General features: G+C 38.8%; 1 pseudogene; it reads left to right on the top strand.

Moving 5' to 3' along the window:
* Positions 1-1739: 1739 nt before the first annotated feature.
* On the top strand, positions 1740-2485 carry LOC118837167 (annotated as a pseudogene).
* Positions 2486-19612: the final 17127 nt, after the last annotated feature.

Below are 19612 nucleotides of genomic sequence, written 5' to 3'. Positions count from 1 at the left end.
GAAGCCCTTCCCCAGATCCTGTTTTTTGGACATGTGGCAGAAAAACTCCCTTGTTCTTTGTCTCCAAGACCCTGTACTTTTCCACTGCCATTTGTTAGAAGGCTCCCTGGAAAACACTACTCGCTCTGAGGCCTAGCCAATGGGACTAGAAGACAGGGGACTGGGGAGGGGAATGTTGCCTTAGGGACATAAGGCAGAGACACGGTTCCCAAGCTGTGCTCCCTGGCTTTGCTCTGAGCAGCGAGGGGCTGTACTCTTTCTTGCAAGAAAGTAATAAATCCCTCTCTGCTTTCAAGATATCCAAGTGTTTGTCTTGATTAATTTGAGAAGTGGTCTTTTGTCCCACACACGTCCGTGTACCATTGTATTATTAGTTAGAAACTAAGGAGGATAGGTTACTTTGTGGTTTTAGGCTACCATAAAAAGAACTGTGATAAATATACATGTAAGACATTTTCCTCTTGATGGCATAGCCTTATTAGAGGCAAAAATGGGTCAAAGTTATGCAGAGTTTAGTAACTTTCTGGACTTGGTTCCAATTTGCTTTCCAGAATTGCTGGGCCAATTCATAGGTCCATTAAAAGTGCACTCGTGTATCTCTTTTCCCACAGTTCCTTCAACATATGTCATTTTTCCTTTTTATTTCAGCTTCACCAAAATACCAGGTGAGATAGTACCTCAAAGTTGCTTTAATTTGCATTTCTCTAATTATTAGCTATTTAGAGCATTTTCATGATATTTGCTACAGTACCGATTAGATCATAACTCCTTTGAGATTTATTACAAACCAGAAAGTCTATGACTCTATGAAAAATTGTCATGATTATATGTGTAGGGCAAAGGTTTCTATCATTTTTTTTCATGCTGTGGATACTTTTGGTAGCCTGTTGCAGTTTATGGACTCCTCAGAAGAATGTTTTTTAAATGCACAAAAGAGAAAAATATAGTGACGTTGGGAAAGCAAAACAAGGACAGGTAGCTAGAAAATACTAAAATACCAAGAAAGACAATCAAGGGAGGTACAGAACTCCAAAGCGCCACAGGAATGGACTGGTTGGTTGGTGTTATTGTAGCCAACAAAATATACTAGGATAGGGCATATGCCTCTTGGTGAAATATTTCACATTCACTATCTTTTTGGACAATGAGTCTAGGATCTTTCAGATAGTCAAGAGGAAATTAATAGTAGGAAACTATATTATCTTTGCTGGAGAGAATTATGTTGTATTCATTATGCACTCCCTTCAGAACCTAGGACAGGGTATGTAGCAGAATAATGTTAACTGTTTCTGTTGCCTCACCTGATGAGGATGGACATATTTGGGGGTTTCTTACACTCAAGCTCCTCATCTATAAATTTAAGGGCTGAAATAAATAGCCTCTACAAACCCTTGAAGTTCTATATCTATGATCCTGGGGTTCTAAGTTTTGATGTTTTGCTCTGTTCACTAGATTTTAAAGCTTGGGGGCCGGCATTGCTTCACTTCTTTTGAAAGGAAAAGCAGAGAGGTATGGTGAATAGAGCTGAAATTGGCAACAGTAGTCTTGAATTAAGTTTTGCCTCAGAAACATATTTACTACATGATCATAGACCAGTTAATTAACTTCTTTTTCCTCATCTGTGATATTGGAATAATAATATTTATGCTACTTGAGTAGCGGCTGCTAGGAGCTGGACCTCTTTCGGAAGTACACTCCCCCTCCCCTCCCCCTCTGCCTCTTTTCCACACTCACTGAACATGCAACCAGACACACTTCCGCCGCCCATCCCCTCCAACCCGGAACGATTAGAGCTGAGGACCCGGAGAGGTCGTTGGAAGGCTGTGTACAAGATGGCGGCAGTGCTGGCTGTTCCTCGCATGGCCTGGTATGGTTTATTTAGTTTTCCGCCCAGCACAGCCCTTCAGGTTCAACTGCTCCATCAGAGTTGGGTGACAGATGCAAGCAGCCCTTTCCCAGAGAGAAAGAAGAGTAGGCCAATAGTCCCCAAATCCTCCTCACTCCCGAGCAGCCGCGGGGGGAGTACTTGATCACCAAAGTAGATGCACCTGATCATCTGGGCCCTTCGGAGTTCCATGTGGCCCAGGACCTTTCGGTTGGCATGCTGTGCCGTGAAGATGATGCAAATGGCAGCTCCCCGATACAACATGGAACGCTTTAGGGTAGTGATTTGGGCCAGCCCACAGTCAGTCAGATGTGATGACTGTAAGCCAGCACGCTCACCAACAAAATGGCCCCAGCTTTCTGAAAGGTAAATGACCAAATGCCAGAGCCTCGTTACGTAGTCTCCCTGGGAAGTTGTGCTAATGGTGGAGGATATTACCACTACTCTTACCCTGCTGTGAGAGGATGTGACTGCATTGTACTGGTGGACACCTATGCCCCATGCTCCCCGCCCACAGCTGAAGCACCGCTCCACGGGATCCTGCAGCTCCAGAAGAAAATCAAACTGGAAAAGACGCTCAAGGTGTGGTACCCGCGATGACAATGCTTCCTGTGGGCAGAAAGCAGTGAGGGGCTCTTGGCCAGAAGGGGACCAGGGCCCTGTTTGTGATACCATGTAAATGTCAATAGAATACCCAGATAATAGAGAAAAAAAAAACAGGGGCGTTAGAGAAAAGCACCACGATATTATGCAATATGAAATTGTTTTTTTTTTTTAATTCAAATTGCCATTTTATTTATTTTTTATAATGAAGATTTTTTATTTTTAGTTTACAACACTCAGTTCCACATAATTTTGAGTTCCAGATTTTCTTCCTCCCCCCAGCCCCCAAAGAGGGCATGGAATCCAATATACCTTCCACATATAACTTCGCATTGAACTTATTTACACAGTGCTCGAGTTGTAAAGAAGAATTGTGACCAATGGAATGAATCATGGAAAAGAAGAAACAAAACCAAAAAAAAAAAAAAGAAAAGAAAAACCAAGGGAAAAAAAATGGAGAGCATATAGTGTGCCTCAATCTGCATTCAGACTCCATAGTTCTTTCTTAGGATGTAGATAGCTCCCTCCATCATGAGTCCTTTGGAGTTGTCTTTGAACCTTGTATTGCTGAGAAGAACAAAGTCTGTCAGGGTTAGTCATCACAGAATCCATATATCTGTGGTTGTGCATAATGCTGTCCTGCTTCTACTCTGCTTACTCAGCATTATATCTGTAAGTTTTTTCCGGTTATTATGAAGTCTGTATCTTCCCAATATTATTCCATTACCTTCATATGCCAAAACTTGTTCAGCCATTCCCCAATTGATGGGCATTCCTTTGATTTCCAATTCTTTGCTACTATGAAAAGAGCTGATAGAAATATTTTTGTACATATGGGGCCATTTCCCACTTGTGTGATCTCTTTGGGATACCACCCTAGACGTGGTATTGCTGGGTCAAAGGGTATAAACATTTTTATTGCCCTTTGGGTATGGTTCAAAATTGTTCTTTAGTATGACAAGATCAGTTCACAACTCTGCCAGTGTTCCAATTTTCCCACATCCTCTCCAGCATTTTTCATTTTCCTGTTTTGTCATTTTAGCCGATCTGGTAGTAGCGATGTGGTACCTAAGAGTTGTTTTGATTTACGTTTCTCTAATCAGTAGTGATTTAGAGCATTTTTCATATGCCTATTGATATCTTTAATTTTTTCCTCTGAAAACTGCCTGTTCATATCCTTTCACCATTTCTCAGTTGAGTAATGACTTGTATTCCTATAAATTTGGCTCAGTTCCCTGTATATTTTAGAGATGAGGCCTTTATCAGAGAAACTAGTTGTAAAAATTTTCTCCCAACTTTCTGCTTCCCTCCTAATCTTTGTTGCATTGGCTTTTTTTTGTACAAAAAATATTTCAGTTGAACATAAGCAAAATTACCCATCTTGCATTTTGTAGTGCTCTCTGTCTCTTGTTTTGTCATGAATTCTTTGCTTTTCCATAAATCTGATATGTAAACTATTCCTTGCTTTCCCAAACTGCTTATAGTATCAGCCTTTATTCCTAAATCATGAACCCATTTTGAATTTATTTTGATATAAGGTGTAAGATATTGGTCTATGCCCAGTTTCTACCCTACCGTTTTCCAGTTTTCCCAGCAGTTTTTGTGAAATAGTGAATTCTTAGCCCAGAAGCTGGATTATTTGGGTTTATCAAAGAATATATTGCTATGGTCATTGACTACTGTGTCTTGTGTTCCTATCCTATTCCACTGATCCACAACTCTGTTTCATAGCCAGTAGCAGGTAGTTTTGGTGACTGCTGCTTTATAGTACAGTTTAATATCTGGTATGGCTAGGCCACCTTCCCTAGCATTTATTTTCATTAATTCCCTAGATATTCTAGACCTCTTGTTCTTCCAGATGAATTTTGTTATTATTTTATCCAGCTCTGTAAAATAATTTTTGGGGAGTTCAATTGGTATGGCACTGAATAAATAAATTAATATAGGTAAAATTGTCATTTTTATTATATTAGCTCAGCCTAATCATGAGCAACTGATATTTTTCCATTTCATTAGATCTGACTTTATTCACATGAAGAGTGTTTCATAATTATGTTCATATAGGCCCTGCGATTGTCTTGGCAGATAGACTCCCAAATATTTTATACTGTCTACAGTAACTTTGAATGGAATTTCTCTTTCTATCTCTTGCTGTTGGGCTTTGTTAGTAATGTATAGGAATGCCAAGGATTAATGTGGGTTTATTTTATATCCTGCAACTTTGCTAAAGTTGTTTTATTATTTCAAGTAATTTTTACTTGATACTGTAAGATTCTCTAAGTAAATCATCATGTCATCTGCAAAAAGTGATAATTTAGTTTCTTCTTTGCCTATTCTAATTCCTTCAATTTCTTTTTGTTCTCTTATTGCTGCAGCTAACATTTCTAGCACCAAATTGAATAGTAGGGGTGATAGTGGACATTCTTGTTTCACCCGTGATCTTATTGGGAATGCATCTAGCTCATCCCCATCACAAATAATGCTTGTTGATTTTTTTTAGGTAGATGCGATTTATAATTTTGGGGAAGGCTCCATTTATTCCTATGCTTTCTAGTGTTTTAATAGGAATAGGTGCTGTATTTTCTCAAAGGCTTTTTCTGCATCTATTGAGATGATTATATGGTTTCTGTTAGTTTTGTTGTTGATATGGTCCGTTATACTGATAGTTTTCCTAATATTGAACCAGCCTTGCATTCCTGGAATAAATCCTACCTGGTCATAGTGTATCATTCTGGTGATAAGTTGCTGCAATCTTGTTGCTAATATTTTATTTAAAATTTTTGCATAATTATTCATGAGGGAAATTGGTCTATAATTTTCTTTCTCTGTTTTGGCTTTTCCTTGTTTTGGTGTATTATTATTATATTAGTGTCATAAAAAGAATTTGGTAGGATTCCTTCTTCACCTATTAAGTCTATAAAGTATAGGAATTAATTGTCCTTTAAATGTTTGATAAAATTCGCATGTAAAACCATCTGGCCCTGGAGATATTTTTCCTAGGGAGTTCAATGATGGCTTCCTCAATTTCTTTTTCTGAGATGGGGTTATTTAGGAATTTTGCTTCCTCTTCTGTTAACCTGGGCAATTTATATTTTTGAAGCTATTCATCCATATCCCTAACATTGTCAAATTTGTGGGAATACAATTGGGCAAACTATTCCTAATTATTGTTTTAATTTTCTCTTCATTACAGGTGAATTCACCCTTTTCATTTTTGATAGTGGTAATTTGATTTTCTTCTTTCTTTTTTTTAATCAAATTGACCAAAGGGTTATCAATTTTATTGGTGTTTTCATAAAACCAGATCTTGGTTTTATTTATTAATTCAATAGGTTTCTTGATTTCAATTTTATTAATCACTCCTTTCATTTTCAGTATTTCTTATTTGGTATTTAATTGGGGATTTTCAATTTGTTCTTTCTCTAGCTTTTCCAGTTGCATATGAAATTCATTGATCTCCTTTTTCTCTATTTTATTCATGTAAGCATTTAGAGATATAAAACTTCCCCTAAGAACTGCTTTTGCTGCATCCCATAAGTTTTTGTATGTTGTCTCATTATTGTCATTCTCTTGAATGAAGTTCTTAAATGTTTCTATGATTTGTTCCTTGGCCCACTCATTCTTTAGAATTAGATTATTTAGTTTCCAATTAATTGTTAGCTTATTTTTCCCTGGTCCTTTATTACAAATAATTTTTACTGCATCGTGATCTGAAAAGGATGCTTTGACTATTTCTGCCTTTCAGGTTTTTATGCCCTAGTGCATGGTCAGTTTTTGAGTATGTGCCATGTATTGCTGAGAAAAAAGTATGTTCCTTTTTATCCCCATTCAGTTTTCCCCAGAAGTCTATCATATCTGCCTTTTCTAAAATTCTGTTCACCTCCTTAACTTGTTTCTTATTTATTTTGAGGTTAGATTTATCAAGTTCGGAGAGGGGGAAGTTGCGGCCTCCCAGTATTATAGTTTTGCTGTCTATTTCTTTCTGTAACTCCCTTAACCTCTCCTCTAAGAATATGCAGGCCATACCACTTGGTATATATATGTTAAACAATGATATTGCTTCATTGTTTATGGTGACTTTTAGCATCATGTAGTGTCCTTCCTTATCTCTTTTAATTAGATCTATGTTTGCTTTTGCTTTGTCTGAGTTTAGGATTGCTACCCCTGCTTTTTTTACTTTAGCTGAAGAACAATATATTCTACTCCAGCCTTTTACCTTTACCCTATGTGTATCCCCCTGTTTCAAATGTGTTTCTTGTAAACAGCATATCATAGGATTATGGTTTTTAATCCATTCTGCTATCTGCTTCCGTTTTATGGGAGAGTTCATCCCATTCACATTAACAGTTATGATTACTGTATGTGTCTTTTTCTCCATCCTATTTCCCCCTGTTTATGCTTTTATTTCTCCCCTTCCCCTTCCACTTCTCAACAAAGTTTTTCTTTTGTCTGCTGCTTTCCTCAGTTTACCCTCCTTCTTGATTTCCCTCCCTTATTTTACCATTTTCCACTTGCTGCTTCTTCCCTCTCTTCTGATGAACCCTCTCCCTTTTTTCCCCTTTCCCCTCCTACTGCCTGTAGGACAAGTTACATTTCTATACTTATCAGTGCATGTTATTCCCTTCTTTAACCTAATTCAATAATAGTATAACTCAGGTACTACTCTTCTCCCTCCCTTCTTTCCCTCTACTACAATATGTTTTTGTGTGTCTTCATGTGATATTATTTACCCTTTTCTACTACCTCCTTAACTCTTCTCCCAGAAGCATCCCTTTATACCTCTTAATTATATTTTTATCATAATATTTGTTATTTTATACTGATATCCACAGTATATGAATATCCCTTTCAATTGTCCTAATTAGTATACTCTTCTCAAGATTGACATATATATGTATATAAACTTATATAAAACAAAATAATCCTATATAGGCATGTAATTAATTAGCCTTATTGATTAACTAGGGGTTCCCCCTGCCACAGCATTTACCTTTTTATGTATCTCTTGAGTTTTGCATTTGGAGATCAAATTTTTAGTTGAGCTCTGTCCTTTTCATCAGGAAGGTCCAGAATTCCCTTATTTCATTGAATATCCATCTCCTTGCCTTGAAAATTATGCTCAATTTTGCTGGGTAGTTGATCCTTGGTTGTAGTCCAAGCTCCTTTGACTTTTGGAATACCATATTCCAATTTCTCCTCTCTTTTAATGTAGGAGCTGAAAGATCCTGAGTGATCCTGACTGTAGTTCCAGGATATTTGAATTGTTTCTTTCTATCTGATTGCAGGAATTTTTCCTTGACCTGGTAGTTCTGGAATTTGGCTATAATATTGCTTGGAGTTTTCAATTTGGGATATTTATCAGGGGGTGACTGATGGATTCTTTTGATGACAATTTTACCCTCTGTTTCTGGTACCTCTGGGCAATTTTCTCCAAGGATTTCATGAAATATACTGTCCAGGCTCTTTTTTTCATCATAACTTTCAGGTAGATAAGTAATACTTAGATTGTCTCTCCTGGGTCTATTTTCCAGGTTGGTTGTTTTTCCAATCAGATATTTTCACATTTTCTTCTATTTTTTCATTCTTTAGATTTTGTGTCAGTGATTCTTGATGTTTCATAGAGTCATCAGCTTCTACTTGCCCAATTCTAAGTTTTAATGTTTTGTTTTCTTCCTTTATCTTCTCTATCTCCTTGTCCATTTGGTTAATTTTACTTTTCAATGAGATATTTTCTCCAATTATATTATGATTTTCCTTAACGAATTCCCCAATTTTACCTTTTAAAGATTTGTTTTCTTCATCGAGTTTTTTTTTTCCAATTTTTCTTTTGCCTCCCTAATTTGGTTTTAAAAGTCCTCCTTGAGTTCTTCCAGGAATGCTTTTAGGTCTGGAGACCAGTTCACTTTCCCTTTTGAGTTTTCATATGTGGGTGTAGTGTCCATGCTGTCCTCTTCTGAATCAGTATTTTGATCACCGCTGTCTCCATAATATGAATGTATTCGTCTTTGAAAACTTCTTGCTATTCTTTTCTTTCTTTTTTTTTAAATATTCTATTTTTAATTTAATATTTTAGTTTTCAACAATGATTTCCACAAATTTTGAGTTACAAATTTTGTCCCCATTTCTACCCTACCCCCATTCAAAGATGGTATATATTCTGATGGCCTCATTCCCCAGTCAGCCCTCCCCTCTTTCACCCCACTCCCCCCAACCCCTTTCTCTTTACTTTCTTGTAGGGCAGGATAGATTTCTATGCTCCATTCCCTATGTATGATGTGTCCCAGCTGCATGCAAAAAAAACAAAACAAAAAAAAAACTTTTTTTAAATTTTTTTAAGCATCTGCTTTTAAAACTTTGTGTTCCAAATTCTCTCTCCTCTTCCCTTACCACCCACCCACCCTCCCTGGGAAGGCAATCAATTCAACATATTTCACACTTATATAATTATGTAATACACTTCCACTATGCTCATGTTGTGAAAGGGTAACTATCTTTCCTTCCATCCTGTCCTGTCCCCCTTTATTCAGTTTTCTCCCTTGACTCTGTCCCTTTTCAAAGGTGTTTGCTTTTGATTACCTCCTCCCCCTATCTGTCCTCCCTTCTATCATCCCCACTTTTTATCTCCTTCCCCTTACTTTCCTGTGGAGTAAGATACCCAATTGAGTGTGTATGTTATTCCCTCCTCAAATCAAATCTGATGAGAGTAAGAGTCACTCATTCCCCCTCACCTGCCCCCTCTTCCCTTCCAACAGAACTGCTTTTTCTTGCCACTTTTATGTGAGATAATTTATGCCATTCTATCTCTCCCTTTCTCCCTCTCTCAATAAATTCTTCTCTCACACCTTAAATTTATTTCATTTTTTTAGAGATCATCCCTTCATATTCAACTCACCCTGTGCCCTTTGTCTATATTCCCTTCAACTCCCCTAAAACTAAGAAAGATCTCATGAATTACACACATCACCTTTCCATGTAGGAATGTATACATAAGAGTTCAACTTTAGTAAGTGGCTTATGAATTCTCTTTCTTGTTTACCTTTTCATGCTTCTCTTGACTCTTGTGTTTGAAAGTCAAATTTTCAATTCAGCTCTGGTCTTTTCATTGAGAAAGCTTGAAAGTCATCTATTTTATTGAAAGTGTATATTTTGCCTTGGAACGTTTTACTCAGTTTTGCTGGGTAGTTGATTCTTGGTTTTAATCCTAGCTCCTTTGACCTCTGGAATATCATATTCCAAACCCTTCAATCCCTTAATGTAGAAGCTGCTAGATCTTGTATTATTCTGATTGAGTTTCCACAGTATTCAAATTGTCTCTTTCTGGATGCTTGCAGTATTTTCTCCTTGACCTGGAAACTCTGGAATTTGGCAACAATATTCCTGGGAGTTTTCTTTTTGGGATCTTTTTCAAGAGGCAGAGGGTGGATTCTTTTAATTTCTATTTTACCCTCTGGTTCTAGAATATCAGGGCAGTTTTCCTTAATAATTTCTTGAAATATGATGTCTAGGCTTTTTTTTTCATCATGGCTTTCAGGTAGTCCAATAATTTTTAAATTATCTCTCCTGGACCTATTTTCCAGGTCAGTGGTTTTTCCAATGTGATATTTCACATTGTCTTCAATTTTTTCATTCCTTTGGTTTGTTTTATAATATCTTGGTTCCTCATAAAGTCACTAGCTTCCACTTACTCCAATCTAAATTTTAAAGTGGTATTTTCTTCAGTGGCCTTTTGGACCTCCTTTTCCATTTGGCTAATTCTGCCTTTCAAGGCATTCTTCTCCTCATTGGCTTTTTGCAGGTCTTTTGCCATTTTGGTTAGTCAATTATTTAAGGTGTTATTTTCTTCAGTATTTTTTGGGTGTCCTTTAGCAAGTCATTGACTTGTTTTTCATGGTTTTCTTGCATTACCCTCATTTCTCTTCCCAGTTTTTCCTCTCCTTCCCTAACTTGCTTTTCCAAATCCTTTTTGAGCTCTTCCATAGCCTGAGCCCAATTCATATTTTTCTTGGAAGCTTTTGATATAGACTCTATGACTTTGTTGACTTCTTCTGGCTGTATGTTTTGATCTTCTTTGTCACCAAAAAAGGAATCTAGAGTTTGAGTTTGAGTCTGATTTTGAATCTAAGTTCATTTTCCCTGCCTGTTCATGTTCCCAGCCAACTACTTGACCCTTGAGCTTTTTTTGTCAGGACTCCTTGTAGAGTAGAGAGTACTTTGTCCCAAGCTTTAGGGTCCAAGCACTCCTGTTTTCAGAGCTACTTCTATTCCACAGTCTCCCCAGGCTCTGTCACAGCAGCACTCCTCCTCCCCCAAGCACTACCAACCAGGACCACAATACAGATCCGTGCAGGGCACAGCAAGAGAATCTGCCTTTGTGCCCACAAAGTGCTGCTTGTACTCCTGCTCTGATCTGCTGCTAGATTCCTTCCACCTTGTGAGCCAGGGACTCGGGAAGCCGCTGGTTCTGGTGCTCTGGAGGCAGCCTCATGATCTTCTTGCTACTGCTATGATACCGATGCACCACTTCCTCCACCCCCAGAGTTGGCAGCTCTACTGCTCTGAACGCTAACCTGCAGTTTCCCCCCAGCCTGCTCATTGGTTTTTGTGGGTTGAAAAGTCTGTTAACTGTCACAGCTCACTGTTTCATGGCCCCAAGGCCATGTGGGGTGGCCCTCCCCTCTCAGCACCCTTCCCTGCAACCATTCATGCTCTCCTGGGCTGGATACCTGTTACCCTCTGCTAGTTTTTGGGTTCCACAGTTCTAGAATTTGTTCAGAGACATTTTTTACAGGTGTTTGGAGGGATTTGGGGGCAGCTTAAGCAAGTCCCTGCTTTCCAGCTGCCATCTTGCGCTATTGTTTTTCATGGTGATTTTTTTTCCTCCTGGTTTCTGAAGTGGATCTCTGCTTCTAGGGCTCAGGGGACTCTGTCCCAGGTTTCTTGTGTTGGGATATAGCTTAGGTGCTATGGCCTCTGATTTGGTGAAGCATGGGGGAGGGGTGGTCTGACTGTTGGGGGGTCTCCTGTTCCCCAGGACTGTTCTACAGAATGGGTGGTCTCAGCTCTTGTCTGTGCTGGTGTCTGCTGCTTCCCCTGGCTGTGCCAAGCCAGGTCTGGGGTCCTGGCATTGACGTTGGATAGCCCCACCCCCTGAGGCTCAGTTACTCTTATTGTTCTGCTGAGGTGGGGCCTGCCGGGACACCTCTCTTCCTCCACTAGTCTCCTTCTGACACCTATTTCTCTCACTATTGAAGCCCCCCTTCTGGCTCCTTTGTTTCTCCTGAGGCTTTATTCTCTGGGTTTATTCAAGGGAGGGATATAAGCTGTTTTACCTGGCCATCATGACTCCCAGAAGTTCAAGAAGGTGAGGTTCAAGCCTTTAGACTGTGGGCTGGAGGCCTCCAAGCTAGCTGCTCTTGTGGTTGCAGGCTCTGCGCTCCGACTGACTCCTGTCCTGGGCTGAGAGTCGTGAGCCTCGATCTTGGCTGTAGCTAGTACTTCTGCCCTTGGCCGGTTCCTGCTCCAGTGTTTCACTCACCCAGTGCCCTCCCAGAACTGCAGGCTGGCTGGATTCCTTTGCTGTTCCCGGTTGGTTTGGTCTGGTGCCAATCCATGTGCCTGGCACTCCTACCCCTCTCAGTCTACTAGTGGCTTCTAACTCTCCCAAATCTGCTCATATTTGGTTTTTTAGATGTACCTGATAGAATTTGTGAGAGAGCTGTGGTAGTTCCTTCTTTTCACAGCACCATGTTGGCTCCACCTTGCTGACATTATTTTTATAGTGGTTCACAAGTTCCAATATTATTCTTTTCACTGTAGATATTCAGTAAGTAGATATTATTCTGACTTGGGAAATTCCATTTCACAGGAAACACTCAGAACTAGTATGTGCCCATGTTCCATATTTCGATTTCTCACTGGATTTGATTTGTGCATAAAGTATCTTTGCAATTCATTTTAATTCGGTAAGAATTTGTTAATTGTCTACTATATGTAGACATTCTTTCAGTCAATTGATAGGTTGATGAATGAGCATTTATTAAGTGCTTACTATGTACTAGGAGGTACTATACTAGGCATTAGGGATATGAAGACAAAAATGAAACAGTCACTGTCCTCAAGTAGTTTACTCATTATACATGTCAGTTATACATAGAGAGGAATATACAAGATAATGCATAGAAAATTAATGTTATTAAAGGATGGGGCAATAGCAGCTGAAAAAAATTCAGGAAAGGCTTTACATAGGAAATCATATTAGACCTGAGCTTTGGCTAGAGATTCTAAGAGGTGGAGGTAAGGAGGGAAATAATGTGTAGATTGATTAGAAAATTTAAATAAAGAAGAATTATAGGGGGTAATGGAGCACTAACAACTGGGAAAATCTGGAAAGGCTTCTTGTAGGAGGATTTGTATCAGCTAAATCTAGCGACAGATGAATCAGATTAAAAGGCATTTAGACCAGTAGTTCAAGGATGTATTGACCTTTATCATTGTGGTCACCCCCCTTAACTAATGTCAATCTCAGGCCCTCTGTCAACTTAGTGGATGGTGCTCAAGGACTGCCAGGGCTGAACTATTCACCAGCCAGTGACCAAGTGTAGCAGTAAGTCACAATTCATGACCTCAGAAAAGACCATGGGCATGCCTGAGTGGTTCTGAATCATGAAGTATAAGGAATTTTCTAGGCAGAAGGCAGAGGAAGTATAACATTTATTTAGACTCCAAAGGATCAGGTTCAAGGACCAATGCCCCCAATTTGATATTGTAGCAATAATATTCCAAAACCAGTACACCTACCTTACTATATTAACAAGGAAATTATAGCAAAATATTATACCAAGGAACCAAGCCATACTGTAGCTTCCCCTCCATGCTAGGGCATCCCTATAAAAAGACCACTCACGAATCCTAACTTTCCTCTCAGCACTCTGTCCTGCAGCTCTGCTAATTCCTAGTTCCTTGGTCTCCGCAATCCCGTCTTGTTCAGGACTTTCCACGCTGCACTCTCGATGTTGCTTCTGAATCCTGCTTCTCTGCACAACGCTGATCCCAGTTCTGTTGTGTTACTCCCAGTTCTGGGCTCTCTTTTTATACAGTTCTAGCCGGCATCTGATTGACTAGAACTCAGTGCACATACCATTGACTCTGATCTTAGCAACTCCCCTTAGGGCCCCGCAGGCTTCAGGCTCACATTGGCTTAGCACCTAGTAAGTAAGAGTTGGGGCTTACTTACAAACAAAGATATAATCAGGCCTTCCCACCTAGGCCCCCATGAGCCCTATTGAATGGGTGACTACACCAACTTGGTGATGAGCATCTCCAAACTCAAGACAGGATCCCTGCAAAGGGTTCATCTCCCAAGTCTTTCCAATCTGATAGAACATGATAGGGTTTACATTCTGCTAACATAGGCCTGAGAACCTAGGAACACTTCTATTCTACCAAGTATAATTGAAAAAAGCTCATCATGTAAAAATCAAGCCAAAAAACCTATCATCAGGAACCTGAATGTCATAGAGGATGTAGAAGCAGGCCTAGAGTCAGGAAGACATGAGTTCACATATGACCTTGGGAGCTTATTAGTTGTGTTACCTTGGGTAAGTCACCTCACCTCTGTTTTCTTCAGTTTCTTAATAGCACCTCTGTCCCAGTGTTGTTGTGAGCATCAAATGAGGTAATAATTATCAGTCACTTAGCACAGTGCCTGTGTACACTGTGTAAGTGTTAGGTGTTATGGCTGTTATTACTATAATTATCATTATTATCATTCTTACTATCGTTTTTGTTGCCAGGTGGAGTCACATGAGTTTGCCAATTGTGTCTGAAGTCCAGAGAGGGCAGAGGGGCACTGAATTCTTTAGCATTTTCTTTCTTTCTTTTTTTTTTTTTGGTCCAAGCACACTTGAAGGCTATGCTGGAAGACTTGCTTTTCTATGAAGTTCTGATTGTAAGTTTGTTTGCCTATAAACCATTTCTTTTACCACCTTTACTTGTGATGTTCACTTTCACGAGGCAGCATAAAAAGAACCAGGACCATAAAATAATAGGCAGAAGAGTGACAGCAACTATCCCAGAGGTGGTATTAAAAATACTCTCAATGGTCTTCGTAGAGCTTACTGATGTGTGTTTAGAGCCAGAACATTCCATATGTTGTTGGCCAGTGATTTCTTGCTTTCCTTTATTGTGTTTCCTACTGAGAGCTGGATGCCAACTTAACCTGTGACAGTGGTCTTGAGAAATCTGTTTTCTAGATAGGGGGAAAAAGAAGGAAGAAAAGACATGTTTATTGCCTTTTAAGAACTCCAGATTTGTTTCTGCTATGCCTGAATGGAAAGCCAACAGCCCTCTTTCAAGTGAGAGATGAAAATTGGAATATACATCCATCACGTTGTTTCTTCTTTTTAAGTGATAAAGAGGTGTCCTTCCTACATACTATACCTTGGTGCTGCTGCAATACAGGCAGCCTGTCAATCCTTAAGACAAAGGTATAGGAAACATCTGTCACATTCAGTGAGCCAATAAAAACAGCTATTTAAAGAAAAAATGGAAAATAATCATATATGATGATTGTTTTCTCTTTTTATTTTTTTTTACATATTCATTCAGGTTCAGGTAGGTTGTCAGCATCATGATGCCCTTCTAGTCCATCAGACAATAGTGACGAACTTGCCAGATGCACCATCTCCATTGTACTTCATCTGTTCTCTGAAGGATGAAACATCAGCTCATTATTCAATGTCAGACCTGCCTGGCAGAAAAAGCAGTGGTTATGTAACCATGATTGAATAATATGTGTCAGTGTATAGAATGGATATGGTATACAGAGAAGTGAGAAGCAACATGGTATAATGACTAGACAGTCAGCCTGTGAATAAGAAAACATGAGTTTAAGACCTGCCTCTGACACATACTGGTTGTGTAACCCAGGGCAAGTTGCATAATTTCTCAGTGTCCTTGGGCAACTCTCTAATACTTTAAGTCAGGAAAAGATGTTGCAGGGAGTGAGAAAGAGAATCAATTGAGGAAATATAAAAGTATTGCCTTGACATAATGAGGACTCGATTGATATTATGTCATAGAAATTTGTATTGAATCCAAGTCATACAACTTGTGATTTCCCACCAGCTTCCCTCAGTAGCATGTGAATAGGAAAGATGGAAAGTTGGTGGAAATAATGCAAGGAAGATTCTGATAAGGGCAAGATCAGCAAAAAGGTCAAGATGGGGAAGGGTGGAGAATGTATGCAGTGGAGAGGTAATAGTCTGAGAAGGAACTGGGGGGTGGAGGTATTAGCGGTCATAGTGTGGACAGAGAACAGTGTTAGGGGTTGCACTGCATTAGAGAGATGAAATGACAACAGATTAGGAACACATAACAGATTCTCGGCATTTATGATCATGGGAGTGGAATACTGTGGGCGATGGCAAGATCAAATATATTACTCTTCTTCCTCAATGAGATCATTGCTTGCCCTATAGTCTTTCTTTCCTCCTGAACTCTTGCCTTTATAGTAGTAAACTGCAGCATATATATTGATAATCCCTTCAAAATTCTAGCCTTAGTCCCTTAATTTACTCATTTCCCATCACATACTCCTCCACCTCTCCTCAGTTAGACACAGAAAGAGTGGTATCTTTGATCTTGTCTTGACTCAGCCCCCCCTCCTCCCCAATCAATTTTCAACCCATGACACAACACAGATATTCCTTAGGGAAAAGACTTAAGAAGTCATACCCCTGCTCATAGAAAGCTCCCTTTTGTCTCGGAGATCAAATATAAATCCATTTGGCCTTCAAAGACATTCTGAGTATAGCTACTATCTACTTTACTAGGTTTATTAAGCTCTTCTTCCTTAATTCGACATTACAGTCAAACTGGCATACTTGTTATTCTATATACACAATTTTCCTTCCTTTTTTCTCCATACTTTTGAACAGACTTCCCATGCTTGGAATGTTCTGCATCACTTTTGGGGCTTAGAATTCCTGAATGTTTTCCAAACTCATCTCAGGAATCATATATATCTTACATGAGACCTTCCCTGAACCCTTTGCACCTATATTCTAGTACCCTCACCACAGAAATTGCTGCTTTGTTTGTTGAGAATGTATTTTGCACTTACTAAAATTTGGATATATTAGTTCTCCTAATATGATGTAAAATTCTTTGGGGCAAGCCTGTAGGGTTTTTCTCTTTGAGTACCCAGCAGAGTCTGCCCCATAGTAAGACTTAATTAATAATGTGTTGTTGTCATAGGTACTTGGTTAGTGTTAATTAAATAGAAGGTGCTTTGTCTCCACACAAGATCTATATGTCATCAATCTACTGTTTCAACAATTGGGCTAGCAGCTGCTATGTGGGTGTAAAACTAACAATAACCAGTGCACAGAATGCTACAAGCCCAGGTTCTTTTGATCTGCTTTACTAAGGAAAGCAATGTTAAGGGGTTAACAATCTCACTTTAATCCAGCATACAAATATCACTCACTTAGTTCAGGGGAAAAAGGCAGCACCCTGAACTTCAGAGCAAATACAAACAAATTACAAAAATACATTTTTAAACAGACCAAATACAATTCATAGTTACCAACATCTGAGTTCAGCTGGAAGCTCGACAATGGCTGGCCCAGAGTCATGCATCACTACTGCTGTAGCTCAGAGTTCTGAAAAAGGAAAGCCAACCCCTGGCTTTATATATCTTGTTCAGGGTCAAAGGTGAGTCACACATGGAACTCACCCATGTGACCTAAAATCATCACAAAAATGCAACTTAAACCCACATGGTTTAAAAGTCTCTGATGTCACAAATATGCCACTCAAACCCATGTAAACTAGGCTTTTTCTTGAGGCAAGGAGATCACCAAAGACTCCTAATTTAATCAAGGAAACAAAGGCCAAATTATTCAAGGGCACTTTGTTGAATAAGAGCTAAGAGCCCATCTTGATCCCCAATACATCTACATATGGAGTCCTAGAAAGGATCAAGATCAAAGATGAAGCAAGGGAAAATAGGGTTTGCAGCCTTTTTAATTAGAACCTCTACTCCGTCTAGAGAGACTAAGATCTCTTACATACCAAGTGACCCCTTTGTCTAAAAATGAACATTTGGGGATTGAGTTCAATGCTGAGGTAGCCTGTGTCTAATGAGAGAGGTCAGACATCTTTTCTGCCATTGTTTGGCTCTTTACACCCTTTTACCTCAGCACCACGGGAAAAATATTCAGTTTTTATTCAAGTATATGCCTCTTTAAAAGGGGGAGTAAAAAAGGTATTTTATGTATAATATAAATTAAGCATGGGAATATATTTCCATTACACAAAATGAACATGTATGTAACACACATGTGGCGTGCCTCTGGATGAATTTCCACATTCTCTTTCTGGTCTGGCTTACTTCAGTCTAAGCAGGAGGCGACATGGCATAATGAGTGGTGAGACTCCTGGACTTGGAATCAAAGAAAACTGATTTCAAGTCCTGCCAAAGACATTCATTAGTTTTGTGACACTAAGAAAGTAACTTGACCACTCTAAGCCTCAGTGTTCTCATCTGTAAAATGAGCAGTGAAGAAAAATCATGTGCTCAAGTTAACTCAGTGCAGGACTGTAGACTTCAGAGTCATTGAAACAGACAAAGATGCGTGCATGCCCACACACACACACACACACACACACACATATGCACACCCCACCTGCAACACATGCAAATGCTTCTCTGCTAAGTGCTCTCTTGATCTAACTCTTGAATTGAAGGGACAGTTACAAGTTCTTTTAACTTATGATTACCCATAAAATGTAAGCTTCTGCATTACATCATTAAATCAGCTAGCAATTTCTGTTTTAACAGAGCTTATCAAAGATTGTCATCTTTCTAGACAACGTAGAAAATCTCAGCCCACTGTTGACTAAGAAGGATTCTGTATCATCCAATTACATCTTACCATCTCTTCCTACACAGTAAAGCAGATACAAAGCTTGTCTATCTCCCTATCAAACCAATAGGTCATCAGAGAGTGATAGACCCTTTGGAAAGGCTTCACCTCTTTCAAGCTGTTGATGCTGAAGAAGCAAAACTAGAAACCCAGACATCGTAACGTTCACTGAAGTATTTAAAATTGTGGGTGGAATGAGAGAATGGAAGATAAATTGAGATAAATTAAGTTAAAGTAAGATTGCTCATTTTTGCTGCAAACTTATATACTTCACACATTACAATACTGATAAAGTGCACACAAATGAAACTGATAATGATGGCGAGGATTCTAAGCATCATATAATGGAAGGAATAGTTGAATAAAACAAGGATGTTTACCTTAGAAAAAACAAATGTGTGTATATATATATGTACACACACATGCATAAATATCAATACATTTATATGTATGTGTGTATATAGAGAGTGCACAATACAGTGCGTATATATTATTCATTTTTCTAAATTCCCTATATAAATGTATGTGATCTCCCAAATATTTTAATGAAGGTTAAACTAGACGTATTTGTATATATGTGTGTATATATCCATATCAGTTTCTATATGTATATACACATACCCGTATACACATAATATAGATATATAGGCATGATATATATCCTAATGTAGACCTACAAATCAATATCTAGATCTGGATTTATATGTGTTTTGATTATTTGACCTTTAAGGTCACTTACAAGATTGTATTATTCTATGACCTTACATTCTCTTCAGAGGCTCTAAATTGAATCTTTCGAAGGGCACAATCTGTCTCTGCACAGGCCCCTAATTCCCCTATGTACTGTCATATTGCCTTACCTCCACTTTTAATTTTAAACTCAAGTGATACTTTTGTTTTTTTTTTTCAAGTGTTACTTTTAATTCTGCCTAACTTGAATTGTTGTAAATTGGAGTGTTCTTCCTACAGTTTTTTCTTCTTTGTTAAATGAAACAATCCAGGTTGGTGCTGACTATAAATGACAGCCTGAAGGAAAGCCCTAGGTGTTTTTTAAAAATCTTCTGAAACCAACGTACAAGACCATTAATAGGGTGAAAATACCTGGTCATATTTGATGAATGTTCAGGGTTGAATATTAACAAAGTTTAAAATTTGATGTCTCATTCTTTACCACCCCCAAAATGAGATATGGGGG

The sequence above is a fragment of the Trichosurus vulpecula genome, chromosome 2 (assembly GCF_011100635.1).
Source record: "Trichosurus vulpecula isolate mTriVul1 chromosome 2, mTriVul1.pri, whole genome shotgun sequence".
Classification (NCBI taxonomy): Eukaryota; Metazoa; Chordata; class Mammalia; order Diprotodontia; family Phalangeridae; genus Trichosurus; species Trichosurus vulpecula.
The sequence above is the reverse complement of the archived record's forward strand: the minus strand, read 5'-3'. Positions and strand labels throughout refer to the sequence as shown.